The following is a 16,396-nucleotide window of genomic DNA, read 5'->3' on the forward strand; positions in this document are numbered from 1 at the left end:
GTTCTACTAAGTAATAATATTTGCAATCGTAAAGTTCTTTGAAGTTATTCAGTATTTAGTAAGTATTAGCACGATTTGATATCAATAGCCTAGTGTTGAATATTTGCTTATTTGCATCATCGATGTAGTGTTATAATATTTTTCTGTGTTAGTTGGCAGCCAGCACATTGGGAAGAGATCACAATAGTAAGTTTTTAGAAGGTATAATAATACGTGTAAACCATTCAATACAATATGTATTCTCATGCTCTTTAAAGTTGGTCAAATCACTAATTGGCATATTGTAAAATGTGAATCATTCAGATTTTGTGTGTGTTACAATGATTCAATATCAATAACTTGTCGTTGAATTAACATTAACGAAAATATTAACATTTTGAAAGAAACCGTAATATTTAAATCTTGGGAGGGGTATTAAACAATGACGGTGTAAATTATTAAATACATTGAAAAAATGTAATCACTAGTTAATGTATTGCGCATTGAATTGCATAAAACACTCTGTAAATGTATTGTTAATCAGCTTTCCATTTACATAGTATTATCAAATACTATGTGCAATTGCTAAGTTCTTTCAAATATGCCATTTGTATAATGGTATGTATTTGTCGTTATTCAATGTCAATAATCTGGTGTGGTAATAGCAATTTACCAGTGTTAGTAGTCAAAATATTAATTTGAAAGAACCCGTTATCCTCAAATCGTGGGAAATGTGGATTGAGATATGTGACCCGTTCCCAAACAACTCAGAACATGTCCTAATTTGACTTTTGATATTTAATGTATTGTACAGTAGTTTCCACTTGACACGTACTCGTTGTATTGTACTATGTAAAACGTTTAAAGATGTTCTTTGGGTGTAAGTGCAATTCCGAGCATTCAGAGAAAAAAAATCAGAACTGAATTAGGATTGACAACATTTTTGGGAACAGCCTATTATTAGTCCGAATGGTCATAAGTCCGAACATGGTTAAATTTAGGGTTAGGGCTCAGGTTATAGTAAGGGTGAAGTATAGGGTTAGAGTTTAGGGTTTGGGTTTTCGGTCTAATGACCCTTCGGACTATCAAACAATAATAGTTATTTTCCTTTTCTGAAATAAATATCACAACTAACGATTTCAAAAGGTAAATTTCAAAAGTTTGACTAATTATTATACTTTTATATATATTTTTCAAAGGCACTTATCTTTTATGTCTGCCAACATGTTGTGGGTTTTGTAGGAATGGGTCTCCTTATGTGAATTGAAAAGAAAATACATTACTACTTACAAACTAATCTCTATGCATGTATCATAAAAACTTACTGCATGTTGAATGACTAGGGGTTATTATTTTATTAGATTGTAATATTTTTTATTATTGTATCCAAGTATAAAAATGTATTTTAGCACTTGGCTAATGTACCAAGTAGAGCAGGGGTGACCAAACGTTTTGGATCTGAGGGCCACGTGGCGAATTTCAAATATTTGACTCGGCAAATTGGGTGTGTGACAATCTGCGGGGTTCTTATAATTCTCTAGAACCACTGTCCTGTATGTAAAACCAATAGAACGTTTTTTTCTAAGATTGTTGAGGCATACCATAAACAGAGGGTGCTTAAATCACGAAAATTAATACACCAAATGTACGCTAAATGATCACCATCAATTTGCACTAACTGTAATATCAATGCACGCAATCTTGTAAAGTAAAAATAGTGTGTATTTAAAATTCTTACTTGAATGTGAAAATATTCCAAGTCATAATATACGATTTCTGTCAGTTGTTTATTTGGCCAACAGCATCATTTTCTGGTACTATTTAATCACAATTGAACACAGTATGTTACTTTTACAAAGTGACAAAATAATATTAATAATGACGGTCACGAAAGTTTAATGTTTTAAGCCGAAATACTGAGATGAAAAGAAAGAAAAGCACACTTACTATTTCGCTCGATTAACCGCGGAGATTTGTCATCGTAATTGCAATAATTAGACAAAAACTACTATTTACGTACAGAGACAACAAATTTGACTGGTTCCAATACATTAAAACATTAGGGTTAAAAGAAAATTTTTTAAAGATATCGTATATTATGGCCTTCAAGTTGAGTGGTGAAAATGAGTTGAGTATATTTTAAGAGTGTTCCAACAGTAAGTGGACCCATAAGTTTTAACTTCAGTAAAAAATAAAAAAAATTCCCGCAGCTATATCAATTTTTATAAGAATTCGTCACGAAACATACACATATTAATCACGGTGATTATTTACTTTTAAATATTAATGGCAATATTAATCAAAACTATGTTTGTACTGGATAAAAATGTAGCATTGGTGATTTTTCCTTCACGAACGGAAGGCAACCTTTATCTACGATGCTCGTGTATATTATTTGAGTCTCTCATCGTCTTAGGGTGAAGTACTTAGGGCCGGATCATAGTCGTTGAGACTCATGGTAGCAGGACGATGACTAGTGAAGAAGATTCACTTTCAATCATGATCAACCCATTATATTTCCGTGTGGAGCAGTTGGATAAACTCTATACCAGAAATATTGAGCTGAATAGTTCGATCCCCACCACTTCTGATTGTCACCTGCTCTCTCAATTTGTTATAGTGTCAGTTCGCTGTGCTGCTTAAGTTGTGTTATTTTTAACCCTGGTTAAAGAAAGATTAAATTCATTACAACCGAACACGTACCGCAGTACTAATAATATTAACAAATATATTATGCTATTTGTTTTTTGCGTAATTTATTTGTCCGCATCAATTGAAATTTTGAAAATAAAGCTTTTTTTAAATATTTATTCACTCTTACACAAAGCTTCCAAGTAGAGCGGAAAGGGTTCTCATGTATGTAGAACCTTTTTGTTCTACAAACGATTACAGGCCCTGTCGGTTATTTGCTCATTCGCACGATCGTAAAAATCATAACAATTTAGATTTTGGTGCCTTTGTCATTGCATAGATGTGCTAACACAGCCTGCTAGTGGTTCAGCCGAAAGCCGTGTATTTAAGACACAATAAGGCATTTACATGAATCTGTAATTTATATACTTATAGTATATAAATTAGCTACATGTGTATGAACGGGGCTTCGTCAATACTGTTGGTTTCTTTATTTTTTTGCCAAATTTTTCTTTTCAAAAATACCACGTGACAATTAGAATGACTTATCCTTAACTTTTAAGTAATTTATAAACAATTTAAATTTGTTTACACTTGCGCTGGAATATATGAATGTGACTGTAAAAGGGTTCTGAAAAGGCGGGAACCTATACATAGCAAAAGGTCGTGTAAATGCCAGAAAAATAACCATTTTAGGGTTCTTTTAATTCTCTAGAACCACTGTCCTGTATGTAAAACCAACAACGTTTTTCTAAGAGTGTTTAGGCATACCATAAACAGAGGATGCTTAAATCACGAAATAACCAAATGTGCGCTAAATGACCACCAACAATTTGCACTAACTGTAATATCAATGCACGCAATCTTGTAAAGTAAAAATAGTGTGTATTTAAAATTCTTACTTGAATGTGAAAATATTCCAAGTCATAATATACGATTTCTGTCAGTTGTTTATTTTGCAAACAGCATCATTTTCTGGTACTATTTAATCACAATTGGACACAGTATGTTACTTTTACAAAGTGATAAAATAATATTAATAATGACGGTCACGAAAGTTTAATGTTTAAGCCGAAATACTGAGATGAAAAGAAAGAAAAACACACTAACTATTTCGATCGATTAACCGCCGAGATTTGTCATCGCAATTGCAATAATTAGACAAAAATAACTGTTTTCGTACGTAGACAACAAATTTGACCGGTTCCTATATGTTGAAACATTAGTGTTAAAAGAAAAATATTTAACGATATCGTATATTATGGCTTTCAATTTGAGTGGTGAAAATGAGTAGAGTATATTTTAAGAGTTTTCCAACAGTAAGTGGACCCATAAGTTTTAACTTCAGTAAAAAAAAAAATCAAATTTCTTTTTTATTTTTTCGTCTTAAGTTATGTTCTTTTCATCCTCGACAGAAAATGTTACGTATCTCGTCTCGTCATGCACAACATTTATTTTTAAAATTCATTAATATTCGACTAAAAATGATGCGTCCACTTACTTTTGAGATATCCTGCTCTCGAATACACATGTAAAACTTTTGTAAGAAGTCGTTACTTTAGGGTTCATTTCAATATTTTCGTAAGGATTCTAAGTGTGTTACAATATTTGATTTGCATACTCTGTTCTCTTTCCTCAAGTTGAAAGCAATTTTTCGTAATCATCAACAAAATTAAACGACAATTACTGAAACTACTGTAAGTAAACATTCGTTATATTTAGAGAATACACAGTTATCATTCTTTTCTAAGCGGTATCCAGTCATGAAGATACCTCATTTATCAAGAATAAAAATGGACCTTTCCATTTTTGTATGCAAATAGAAAGGGATTAATAAAGGACCATAACATATCTCATCTACAGAGGTTGTCTTCGTTGTCAAATATTGAATGCATTTTGGCATGCATATATTCTCCACAGTTAAATGTAAATTCTGTATATTAATTTAGCCCTCACGAATTCAATAACTTTTCGTGAAGGTCACCAATAGTGTCTTGATTGTCCAAGTTTAATGTCAGATGTATGACAAAAAGTAAATTACAACGTGAGCTGTATGACGTCACTATGACGTCATTTATGTAGTCGATCCTTCGAAGTCCCCTAAATAGGTTAAATAAATTTTGTTTAAATTGAGAAATATCGGAATTTCATGGAGTTTTCGTTAATATATTTGAGAGATTACGTTCGTACACACAGTTTTCAAAAATCAATACTATTAAGTTTTGACAATAACACCATTACAAACGGCTTGGGTTTCTGGCACCTCCTATCCCTTGACTGCAAAGAATGAAACTGTTTTTAAATTATAGGCGACGGGTAAACTTTGTTTTGATTGATAAATTAAAATCCAGGTATCAATATCACGTCAGTATTAGCTACATTCAAAAAATGACTTTCCACCTTAGCATTGGTCACAAAATTAATTTTAGTTCAGCGTACTCAAATCTTTACAACGAATTATATAACATTCACTTGTACGAGTTTTGTCAGCATATGTTCCAATCTACCTACATGATTTGTTCGGCTTATGCAATTAAATTCTTACCTAAATTTTATTGAGTAATTACAATTAGAATAAACAAGTAAATCAAAATAGGCAATAATTACACCTTAAAACAATAAAGTCAACCGATCAAAACAAATATTTTTTGAAAGTACAACAAGCACAGACAATTGAAACTAATTGTTGTAATTAAAGTAACTTTTTTTTGGTGTTTAAAATTTGCCCATTACGGCTTCATATGATTAGTAATCAGCATAAAAGAAATACTCTTGAATGGATTTTATGGCACGTTTTTTTAGTTTTGTTGTTCGAACTTAAGTGCAGTACTAGTATGAAGTATTACTTTATTCAACGTTTGCTGAAATTTGGAGGCCACAAGTTGATTAAGTAAGTTCAACAACTTATTTATGAGTGATAGAACAGAGTATGCAGCTTTATTTGAACATGAAGAAACTTTGCCAAAAACATTGAACCACAACCTCCCTGCAAACACAAAACATTTTCGACATCATTCGCAAAAGGTTAAAAAACGTTGCCAGAAAATGTTTAAATGTCGGGTTATATAAAGTGTATTATAGGGTGTAGCGTTTTCATATCATTCAAAAACGTTATGTGATAACTTACTACAAATATTCTAACATAATGTTATTTAAGTGTTGACAAAGTATTTGGCAAAATTGTTTGCAAAAAATATTTTACAACATTTTGAAAACATTTTAAAAATATTTGTGTAAAAAACGTTTTAAAACGTTTTGTGTTTGCTTGGCTAGCGATAATGCGGTAGTAAATGTGATGTATTTAGCGAAAAAATAGCACATAAGATAATTTCTAAAGAATCTCATTCATTGTTATTATTAAAAGTCTAGTATTACAGCCAAGACAGATCGACATCTCATAATTAGATAAATAAATAATACATAATTAAAGGTTTTTATCACACGAAGCTGAATGTTTAAGGTATTGATGATGGTCAAATATGGGTCACTCCATATGAAATCAAGGAGGTCCCCCACCTGACCCACTCAGATTTACTTTATATTTTAGTCATATGTTGCACCTGTAAAAATATTAAAAACCTGCAAATTTGAAGTTCGTAGCTCTTACGGATTTTCTGTGGCAGCCATTTAAAGTTGAAGTAGGGGGGCCTAAATTTAGACCCAAAAGTTGCCCTTTAAATAAATTTCAATTTTGGGAGACTGTGCCTTCTTTATAAAAGGAGAGAAAAGTCTGAATTCTTGGATACACACTAACTGCATGCCCAATTTGTCAAAAAGTTAAAAAAATAAATTTTCTGTAATTGCGAGTTGTGTCACGGGGTCATAAAATATGCAAGAAAAAATGTAATGTTTTGTAAACTGGCAAGTTTAGCCCCCCTAAATTCACATTATTTGTCAGTTTAATTATTTTTTGTTGTCACTGATGTTATATAGGATAAATACAATGCATATCCAAAAAATTGAGGTCACAACTCATTTACATTTCGAACAGCGCCCTCGCGAAGATGAAATTTATTGCAAATTCAACATTTTCAGGGGGCCCAAAGTCGATGTGGTCCACCTTCAAAATTTATAAAACATCATTTGTATATGACTACTAGTCAAATTACAACTTTGCTAAGACTTTTGGGTCTAAATTTAGGCCCCCCCCTACTCCAACTTTAAATGGCTGCCACAGAAAAGGTACAACATATGACTAAAATATAAAGCAAATCTGAGGGGGTCAGGTGGGGGACCTCCTTGATTTCATATGGAGTGACCCATATATTACCTGAAGTTCTTTCTCAACAAAGGTTGGAACTAGTAGACAAGAATTAATCCACCAAAAAAACGTTGACAACGTAAAGAAAGCAGCAAGTTTAAAAAGCCCCCACCTCGGCTCACTTTTTGAAACTTGGTCCCATTTGTAAAAGATACTGATTTAATCTTTGTCATAATTATCAACTTAAAACATTTCCAGAAGTGTTATGTATCTTTAATGTGCCGATGCGATATTAAGTTGTTAGCATTCTGGAACGATCAGAAAGGTTAATATGTTGTTCTTGGCCAATATCCTATATATGTTTTGTTTTATAATTATTATTAAGTTCATGACCAATGATTGAATTAAACGAATAACAAGTAGGCATGTTAATGGCAATGATGCTATTGTTTAAACGTTAAAAACACCGATTTGCTGTTGATATTCAAAATGGGACCAAGTTTCAAAAAGTGAGCCGAGGTGGGGGCTTTTTAAACTTGCTGCTTTCTTTACGTTGTCAACGTTTTTTGGTGGATTTTCTTTCTTTTTATGAATGTAGCCAAGCAGCTCTAAGCTTAGACAGTCATCGGGTTACGAAGTACTCCATAAAACGAAAAATAGATGTTTAAAATTATGTTATCCTTGATTTATGACAGTAAATAATTTAATAAAACTTTATCAGCCGTTTATTTTTAAAACTTGCTGGTCACAGCTACCGCGTGACTGTAATGTTAATAGGGATACATATACATTTTAATATACTTTTATTATTCAAGGCAACTAAGAAAATGTAAATATGAACAACATATACCCAATGTTGACGATGCCAGCGAGACACAGAGTCAGTCCGATTTACTTCAAATTGAAACTATGTAGCAAGGCTTATAGTTATACTACGGAAGCGTCTAAGTGCAACGACTTAGCAACATAATTATGTTTTAATGATTGTGGTTTTTAGCCCTGCGGGGCAATCTAGTTGGATATCCAAATTTCGCGGTTGATAGTTCTTTGTAGATTTGCGGGGCAATCTAGTTGGATTTCCGTATTAAGCGGCGGTTGTTGGCGGTCTTTCGCGGTTTGTAGCTTTAATTTCTCTCATTCTTCATGCCCTACCTCTATCGGGGGTTAATTTATAGTTTAAGCTCGTTGGGTAACTATACTTCGCGGAGCGTGGTTCTTTGTAGCCCTGCGGGCAATCTAGTTGGATTTCCCTATTAAGCGGCGGTTGTTGGCGCAGTTTGTAGTTTTAATTTCCCTCATTCTTCATGCCCTACCCTCTATCGGGGGTTGATTTATAGTTTAAACTTGTTGGATAACTATACTTCGCGGTGTGTGGTTCTTTGTAGCCCTGCGGGGCAATCTAGTTGGATATCCAAATTTCGCAGTTGATAGTTATTTAGATTTATAGATCTAGTTGGATGTCCCTATTAAGCGGCGGTTGTTGGCGGTCTTTCGCGGTTTGTGGTTTTGATATCCCTCATTCTTTATGCCCTACCCTCTATCGGGGGCTAATTTATAGTTTAAGCTTGTTAGATAACTATACTTCGCGGTGTGTGGTTTTTGAAGCCCTGCGGGGCAATCTAGCTGGATGTCTCTATTGAGCGGCGGTTGTTGGTTGTCTTTCGCAGTTTGTGGTTTTAATTTGTTGGATATCCAAATTTCGCGGTTGGTGCTTCTTTGTAGCCCTGCGGGCCAATCTAGTTGGATATCCCTAGTAAGCGGCGGTTTTTGGCGTTCTTTCGCGGTTTGTGGTTTTAATTTCTGTAATTGTTCAGGCCCTGGCCTCTATCTGTGGCTAATTTGTCTTTTAAACTGGTTGGATATCCATATTTCGCGGTTTGTGGTTCTTTGTAGCCCTGCGGGGCAATCTAGTTTGACATCTCTATTGATCGGCGGTTGTTGGCGGTCTTTCGCGATTTGTGGTTTTTAATTTCCCTCATTCTTCAAGCACTGCAGTCTCGGGGGGAGGGGGTAATTTATAGCTTAAGCTTGATGGATTACAACACTTCTTTGTAGCCCCGCGGGGCAATTTAGGTGGATATCCAAAAAATTCGCGGTTTGTGGTTCTTTGTAACCATGTGGGGCAATCTAGTTTGACATCCCTATTGAGCGGCGGTTGTTGGCGGTCTTTCGCGGTTTGTGGTTTTAATTTCCCTCATTCTTCAAGCCCTGCTCTCTATCGGGGGTTCCGTGTGTCTGTGGTCATGGTGGTGGGGACAGTCCCTCCTTTCAATAGGCATTTGGGAATTTTTGCCGCTTTGCTAATTTGTCTTTACGTATGACTTAAATGGCCTTCCATATTTGGTTGTCTCTTTTTGGATACGTTTTTGTCCCTGTTGGCCTTCCATACTAGTGGAACAATGCAATAAACCAACTGGAACGGTATAACAATTGAAATGGCAGCCATGGTGGAGTGCAGTTCTAAGATAGCTGAAGATGAAAGAAAGACAGGTCTCTAGATCGATTCCAGAACATTCATATGTTTTATTGTCCTATTTAATCATGCGAATTGGGCCGTGGTAGGACATAATTTTATTTCAATGAAGTCGTGTTCACATGGTCAGCCTGACATATTAGCGGTAACATATTAAAAGGTTTGGCTACAGAAACGATTCTCTTTTAAACCAGCTTAAATCAGCTTCCACTTCGATACACCTGAGCACATAATTTCGTCCAAACTAGCAGTCAATTATCTCAAGACAGTCTTTCATTACACTGCTGCAGCCAAACTAAATTGTTTCGCTTGCCCAAGATCGGAGTTGTTGGAGAAAGCTTGTAGTGGCCTGCTCCAGAGCCGACTAATGATGATAATGTCCGACCGTGTGAACACGACGTGAGAATGACTCTGCAATTAGTGACGTGGTATTGCATATATCGTAGTATTGTTATCCTAATGTAGTTTCTTATGTTATTCAGATTTGTTTAATTATTTGTTCTCTATCATTGATGTTGTATGACACTGTGAGTGGTGTTTTTTAAATAGGTTCTTCATAATAAACAATTTCCCTGAGAATAAAACATCTTGCTTTGATTCTTAAAAAAAAAATCACAATAGCACCAGATGTTTAAAATTATGTTATCCTTGTTGAACGAAAATTAATTGTTTAATAAAAGATTGTAACAAAAATATAAGTTGGTCATCGGATTTCGAACTCCAGTCCCCGGAATAAGAGTCCAATACCTTTACCATTAGACCAAGGGACTCGGCTGTGAAATAGCGTGTCGATGTACAATATTTATTATATGAATTGATGTGTCGTCCGAAAACATGGAAAAGAACAAAAGAATTGTGAAAAACTTGATTTTTTTGGCGAATGGGGTTCGGAATTTGTATGTACGGTATTTCAGAAACTGCTAGCATATAATTGGAAGTGAATCTGAAAAAGTAGTGTGAAGGTGATAACCAGGTAGACCTGTAGCAGTGTCCAAAAATTCTGAATCTGTATGATTTGCCACTAATTTTCGCTATGAAATACCGCGTGAAATGGAAGCAAAAATATTTGTTTATTACGAACAATGATTGACTGTAGGATTGGTGGCCCTTTTTGAATTAATGAGTTGTCAAAATCATGAAAATCACATGTTTCACCCCTTTATTTACTGTAATTGACAATCTTAGTCTTCTACATGGCCACCATTCCTCTAATTTCAGCTCTCCCTTTGTAAACGTCCAATGAGAGGTCTGTCCTGCCTGAAGATGTCAACCTGTACAATTCCACTTGATGATTCAAATCAATCACACGATTGCTAAACAATTCTGCAAGACGTTCCGTCACAAGCCAGTGTTTTTACTGTTGTGGGAGGACAAGATGTTGAATCATCTTTCAACTGTTTACTTAACTAAATAGATAAACAAATTAATATTGTCAATGGCTCGGTTCAAGTCTTTCGTATTCGACAACATTAACAGTTTTTTTACGGATTTTGTAACTCCAGACTGCAAGTTCTAGACTCGATGGACACAGGGACACATTAAGTGACATAACATAAGTATAACATATTTGTGACCCCTTCCCACAAAACTCGATACACAAAAAATTGTACTGTTTGTATAATATCTACGTTTTGAAATGGCATCAAATGTATTTGTTTTTTTACCAGGTACATGTGTCAAGTTTCTTTTCGATATTAAGTATTAAATGCAATAATGAGATATACATAATTTAATTTTCCGAAATACACAGCATAGGATAGGGAATAACAGCAATCAATATTAATTTCGTAAATAAATCCTCTTAAATTGACCTATTTTTACAGTGTGCATCTTTTAGAGGCATTTATTTTAAATGATATGTTTCTATTGTTGACTCTGATATGCTTGCCCTTAAGGACTCGGATAGCGACGTTTTTACGTATATTTTGTGGGACCTAAGAGCACATCAGATATATTTTCAATACGAGGAACGTCCTTCTGATATCAAATAATTTTGAATTTTTGAAATTCGCGATATAATACACATTTTATAGCAAATGATTAAAAATTTATATTTTTGAAATTTAACAGTCCTCGAACTAAATTGTATAAATGATATATATTTTAAGTGTATGTAGCTGGGATGAAAAGCCGACGATCAATTGAAAATTTTGACATTTCATATTGAAGATATAGATTTTCCCCCCAAAACCTGAAAATTGTGTTGGTATTCCATTGGGTGCAATATAAGTTAGGACATTACAAATATGTCACAAAAGCATATTTGAAAATAATTAGTCAAATTCATTTTAAAAGAGCGCACATAAATGTCCTTTCATTCAGAAATGAAGGTAAATATTGTATGCAGGTCTTATCCCCCATGTTGCTGTTTTTGTGGGCTAATAGCGCCATCTCTCTTTCATATCTAGCGCGCTGGCAACAAAAGTTATTTCTCCCTATTCCAGAAAAATACAGCACTAATTTTTTAGAATTAAAAAAAATATTGTCAACTTCTGCCAAATGAAACACAGCTTAATCCTAATCATTCATATAGTGCTAACTGGTAATAAAAGTTAAATTTCACTATTGGGCAGGATTTATGAATTAAGGGCCAAAACATGCATTTTTAGGGTGTTTTTCGCATAATGTGACAATCAAGTCTAAAGATTTGTACGAAGTCTAATGTCAATTTATGCATTCTAATTTTTGGAAAACACATGTTTCATTTTTCAACTTCTGCCAAATGAAACACAGCTTAATCCTAATTATTCATTTAGTTCTAACTGGTAATAAAAGTAAAAGTGAAAATTTGAGCAAAATTTCCACATATACTCAAGATTTTGGATGCTTAGACTTGTATCAAGTTTTTTTGACTCGATTGTCAGAAAACATGCTAAAAATACATGTTTTTGGGTCCTTTTCAAAGAAATTTATAAAATAGTAAACCTTTTTTTTGTATCTCCAGTCAGTAATAAATGAATGATTAGGATTGAACTACGTTTCATTTCGCAGAACGTGATAATATTTTTTTAATCCCAAAAAATTAATGCTGTATTTTTCTGGAATAGGGAGTAGTATGTTTAAAACAAATTTATTTGGGGTCACTACACAAGTTGAATAAACTCATATTATGATATGGCAACAATGTTCACTGTCTAATGCACACATTGTTTGCAATAGGAAAGTCGTATCCACAGACGGTGTTAATTAACCACTATACCAGTTCTAAAGTTTATACTGTAACTTGGACTTATTTTGATAAAGAGGGGAGGCAGATGTCGCCTGCACCGTTTACCCCTCCCCTCATAAAAACCTTAAATAGCGAAACAATTGGTACAAACAGTACGCATTGTTTAGATATATTTTTGAAATTCACGACATAATACAAATGTTATGGCAAATTATCAAAAAATTTCATTTTTTAATTTCTTTCAAATATTTAAAAAAAGTAAAATTTACGACAAATATATATAACGATATGTACTTAAAGCGTATGTAGCTGGTAGGAAAAGTCGGCCATTTTGAAAATTAAGCTTTCGTATTTTTTTCCCAAAAGAACTCCAATTTTAATGGATTTGGGGGAAAATGTATATCTTCAATACGAATGGTCAACATGTCCATATGATTGACGGCTTTCCCTTCTAGCTACATACACTTTAAGTACATATCATTATATTTGTAAATTTACTTCGAGGACTGTTAAATATCAAAAATATCATAAAATTTGTATCAAATTTTTTCATAATGATCTTCCACGTATTCAGAATGCAATTTGGTGTGTCTGGTGTGCTCTCAGATCCCACAGAAATACTGTACAAAGGTTGATGACAGATGTGTATTATCCGTGTCCGAAATGTACCCTCTCATGAGTTAAAATGACGCATGAATACTGAGAGGTATACTGAGTATACTGACATCTACAAAGGTATAATGATTATAATAATAGTGTAGAAGCAATGCAAATAGTATATTATTGGTAACTGGCAGCTTTAAACCTAACTTTCAGATTGGATTAGAAAGGTGGCATGCTGATTTGTCCATAATGCTTGTTTTTTACCTTACATAAACGTGTTGATGATAATAATATTATTGCGAGTTGTTGATGTAATATGCTAGTAAATGCCATCATGTCGTCCGAAACCTTGAACTTTCGTGGTTTCAAATGACTTAACACGTGCAATGACTCTGCCCATGATGCGTGAAAAGGTGGTAACCGCGAAAGTAAAGAATATATATATAGCATGGAGTACCTTTTTTACTTGGTGTTACATGTTGGATCCGAACAATGTGAGAGGTGCTCATATGCAAATATGTATTAATTTTATGTACTTTAAATCAAACCAATTATTAGTTACAACCAAACGCACTTTTCAACTATAACATTACATTTGATAGCAATAAAGTTTATGAAGATCACTACTACTGCTGCTGCTGCTGCTGCTGCTGCTGCTGCTACTACTACTACTACTACTACTACTACTACTACTGCTGCTGCTGCGGCTGCTGCTGCTACTACTACTACTACTACTACTACTACTACTACTACTGCTGCTGCTGCTGTTGCTACTACTACTACTACTACTACTACTACTACTACTACTACTACTACTACTACTACTACTACTACTACTACTACTACTACTACTACTACTACTACTACTATTCTACTACTACTATTAATACTACTACTACTATTATTATTATCATTATTATGATTATTGTGTTTCTTCTTCTTCTTCTTCTTCTTCTTCTTATTATTATTATCATTATCATCATTATTATTATTATCATTATTATTATTATTATTATTATTATTATTATTATTATTATTATTATTATTATTATTATTATTATTATTATTATTTTTTTATTATTATTATTATTATTATTATTATTATTATTATTATTATTATTATTATTATTATTATTATTATTATTATTTATGTATCTATTTATTTATTTATTTATTTATTTGTTTATGTATTTATTTATTATTATGATAATACAGGGTGTCCCAGAATGATCTGTACCGGGAAAGATGGAATTTTTTAGGTATGAAGGGCATGTTAAATGTTCATATTGTTTTACATTTTAAGTTTTACATATATTGAGCTTTCTCAGATTTTTTAGATTTTAAAAATTGGACGCTTCTAGTAGAAGTTATAGAAGATTGCGTAAAAATGGTGAATTCTAAGTTTTGACAACGCAACCTATTTTGAAAATCTGTAACATTACTAACCGTTCAGCACAAAGTTATTTGGAAAAAGTTATGCAGGTATTTTAGTTGTGCCCTGTTCATATTTCCACTAAATAGCCGATATCTATCTATTATTTATGACGTTACGAAGCAATCATTACATGGAATTAAGGATTTGCGGCCTAATCCCATTCTCTCTTTGGCGGTAGTTTTAGTTATTGTGGTGTGAGGTCCATGTAATTTGAAATGCTTGCAGAGGTCGAACTGGTTGTGGTACAGAAAAGATGGCTCCTCAATTTATTTTGCAGCAGCGTAGATTCCTTTCAAAAACTTACTGGCAAACCGGCAGCTATGTTGAGACGCAAAGAAGATTCATTAGACGATTTCCGCGAGCACGCGTTCCAGTCAAAGGAGCGATAGTGTATAACGTAAAGAAGTTTGACGAGCACAGAACTGTCAGGAATCGGCAGAGTGAAGCTTCAGGTGCTCGTAAGACTGCAAGAACTAGAGCGAAGATTGCAGCTGTCTGGCAAGCTTTAAGGCCCAACCCCAACAGTAGTTGTCGTCGAAATGCTGTGCCAAACATCCCACGTTCTTTATTTAATCGTATCGTGCCATTTTCAAGGGTATGCGAGTCGTTTGCGCTGAAAATGAAAAGCAGTTTTTCATTGATTTTACATTATTGCATGCCACGCCAAAACAAATAAAGGTAGCGTGCTGAAATTCACAGAATAAGTAGGAGACATGTCCAGCATTATAATGCATGTATCAAAAATAGATACACTGCCCGTCTTCTATTTTTAGTTATTTTTGCAAACACGGTACAAATCATTCTGGGACACCCTGTATATGAACTTTTTTTAAATGTCAAAACCAAATCTTCAGTTAAACAATAAAACAACCATTTCGTTCGTTTTATTCCTCATGCTTATGCTTTGGCTATGAACTCGTTCAATTCATTCGTGCATTCACAGGTAGCTGAATGCAAAGTATTAACAGATTCAGTCAACTTTATTATTAATAATATGTCACTCATGGTTAAAGAACATGTACATGTTTTGTTGTACCGTAGACTTGAACCTCTTTGAACCAACCATAATGTACTGGTGATATCCAGTGGTAGGTTCAAGGTAAAACTGGTTCAAGTTTTATATACAGCAAAACGTTAGCTTTTTTGTGAACAGATTCCTGTCATTTTTACACACACAATAACAGTTTACTGTAAATTTTTAGATTGTATTCATCTTTCTTGTATTATTTTGTGGATGAATGACTGCATTCAAACCATAAACAAAGTCTGTGCTTAAATACTGAAAAACAGTGGAAAACATTTTCTGAATTATTCAAAAATATATGCTTTATTTTGTATGTCTCTTTGTACAAACATGTTACAAGCAAACTTTTGGAACCAGCGAACATTAGGACCAAAAGGTTCTGATTTATGAAATATGAAATCAATAAAAAATGTCTGCACTGAATGATTCCGCTTTCTTTCATTGATACAGACATAAAAGGAAAATGTATGACTATTATACACATCTTATGTTTATAATGACCATGATACGTAATTATCATTAACACAATTCAAATTAATCCAATGTTTACAATAATGTATTGTTTAATACAAAACATATTCCAATTATTCTATATAGTTATTAACATTAAGGTATGCTGATACCCTTTTATAAAAAAAAAATATTTTTGAAAAAAATATTTAGCAATTAATAAAAAGAAGTATTGATTGATGAAAATAGAAATAATTACACTAGTGAAGGCATACATAACTCCCATGGAAACCAGGTGGGTTCCGTAATTTCTTTTAACACCAGATAGTACGGGCGCAATGGGGTGATATTTGAGTCTTCCTACATTATAGTGGAACCAATGATTTTTGGCATCATTACACCTCAAATGATCAAACCATAATTGTCTCCAT

The sequence above is a fragment of the Amphiura filiformis genome, chromosome 14 (genome assembly GCF_039555335.1).
Source record: "Amphiura filiformis chromosome 14, Afil_fr2py, whole genome shotgun sequence".
Classification (NCBI taxonomy): Eukaryota; Metazoa; Echinodermata; class Ophiuroidea; order Amphilepidida; family Amphiuridae; genus Amphiura; species Amphiura filiformis.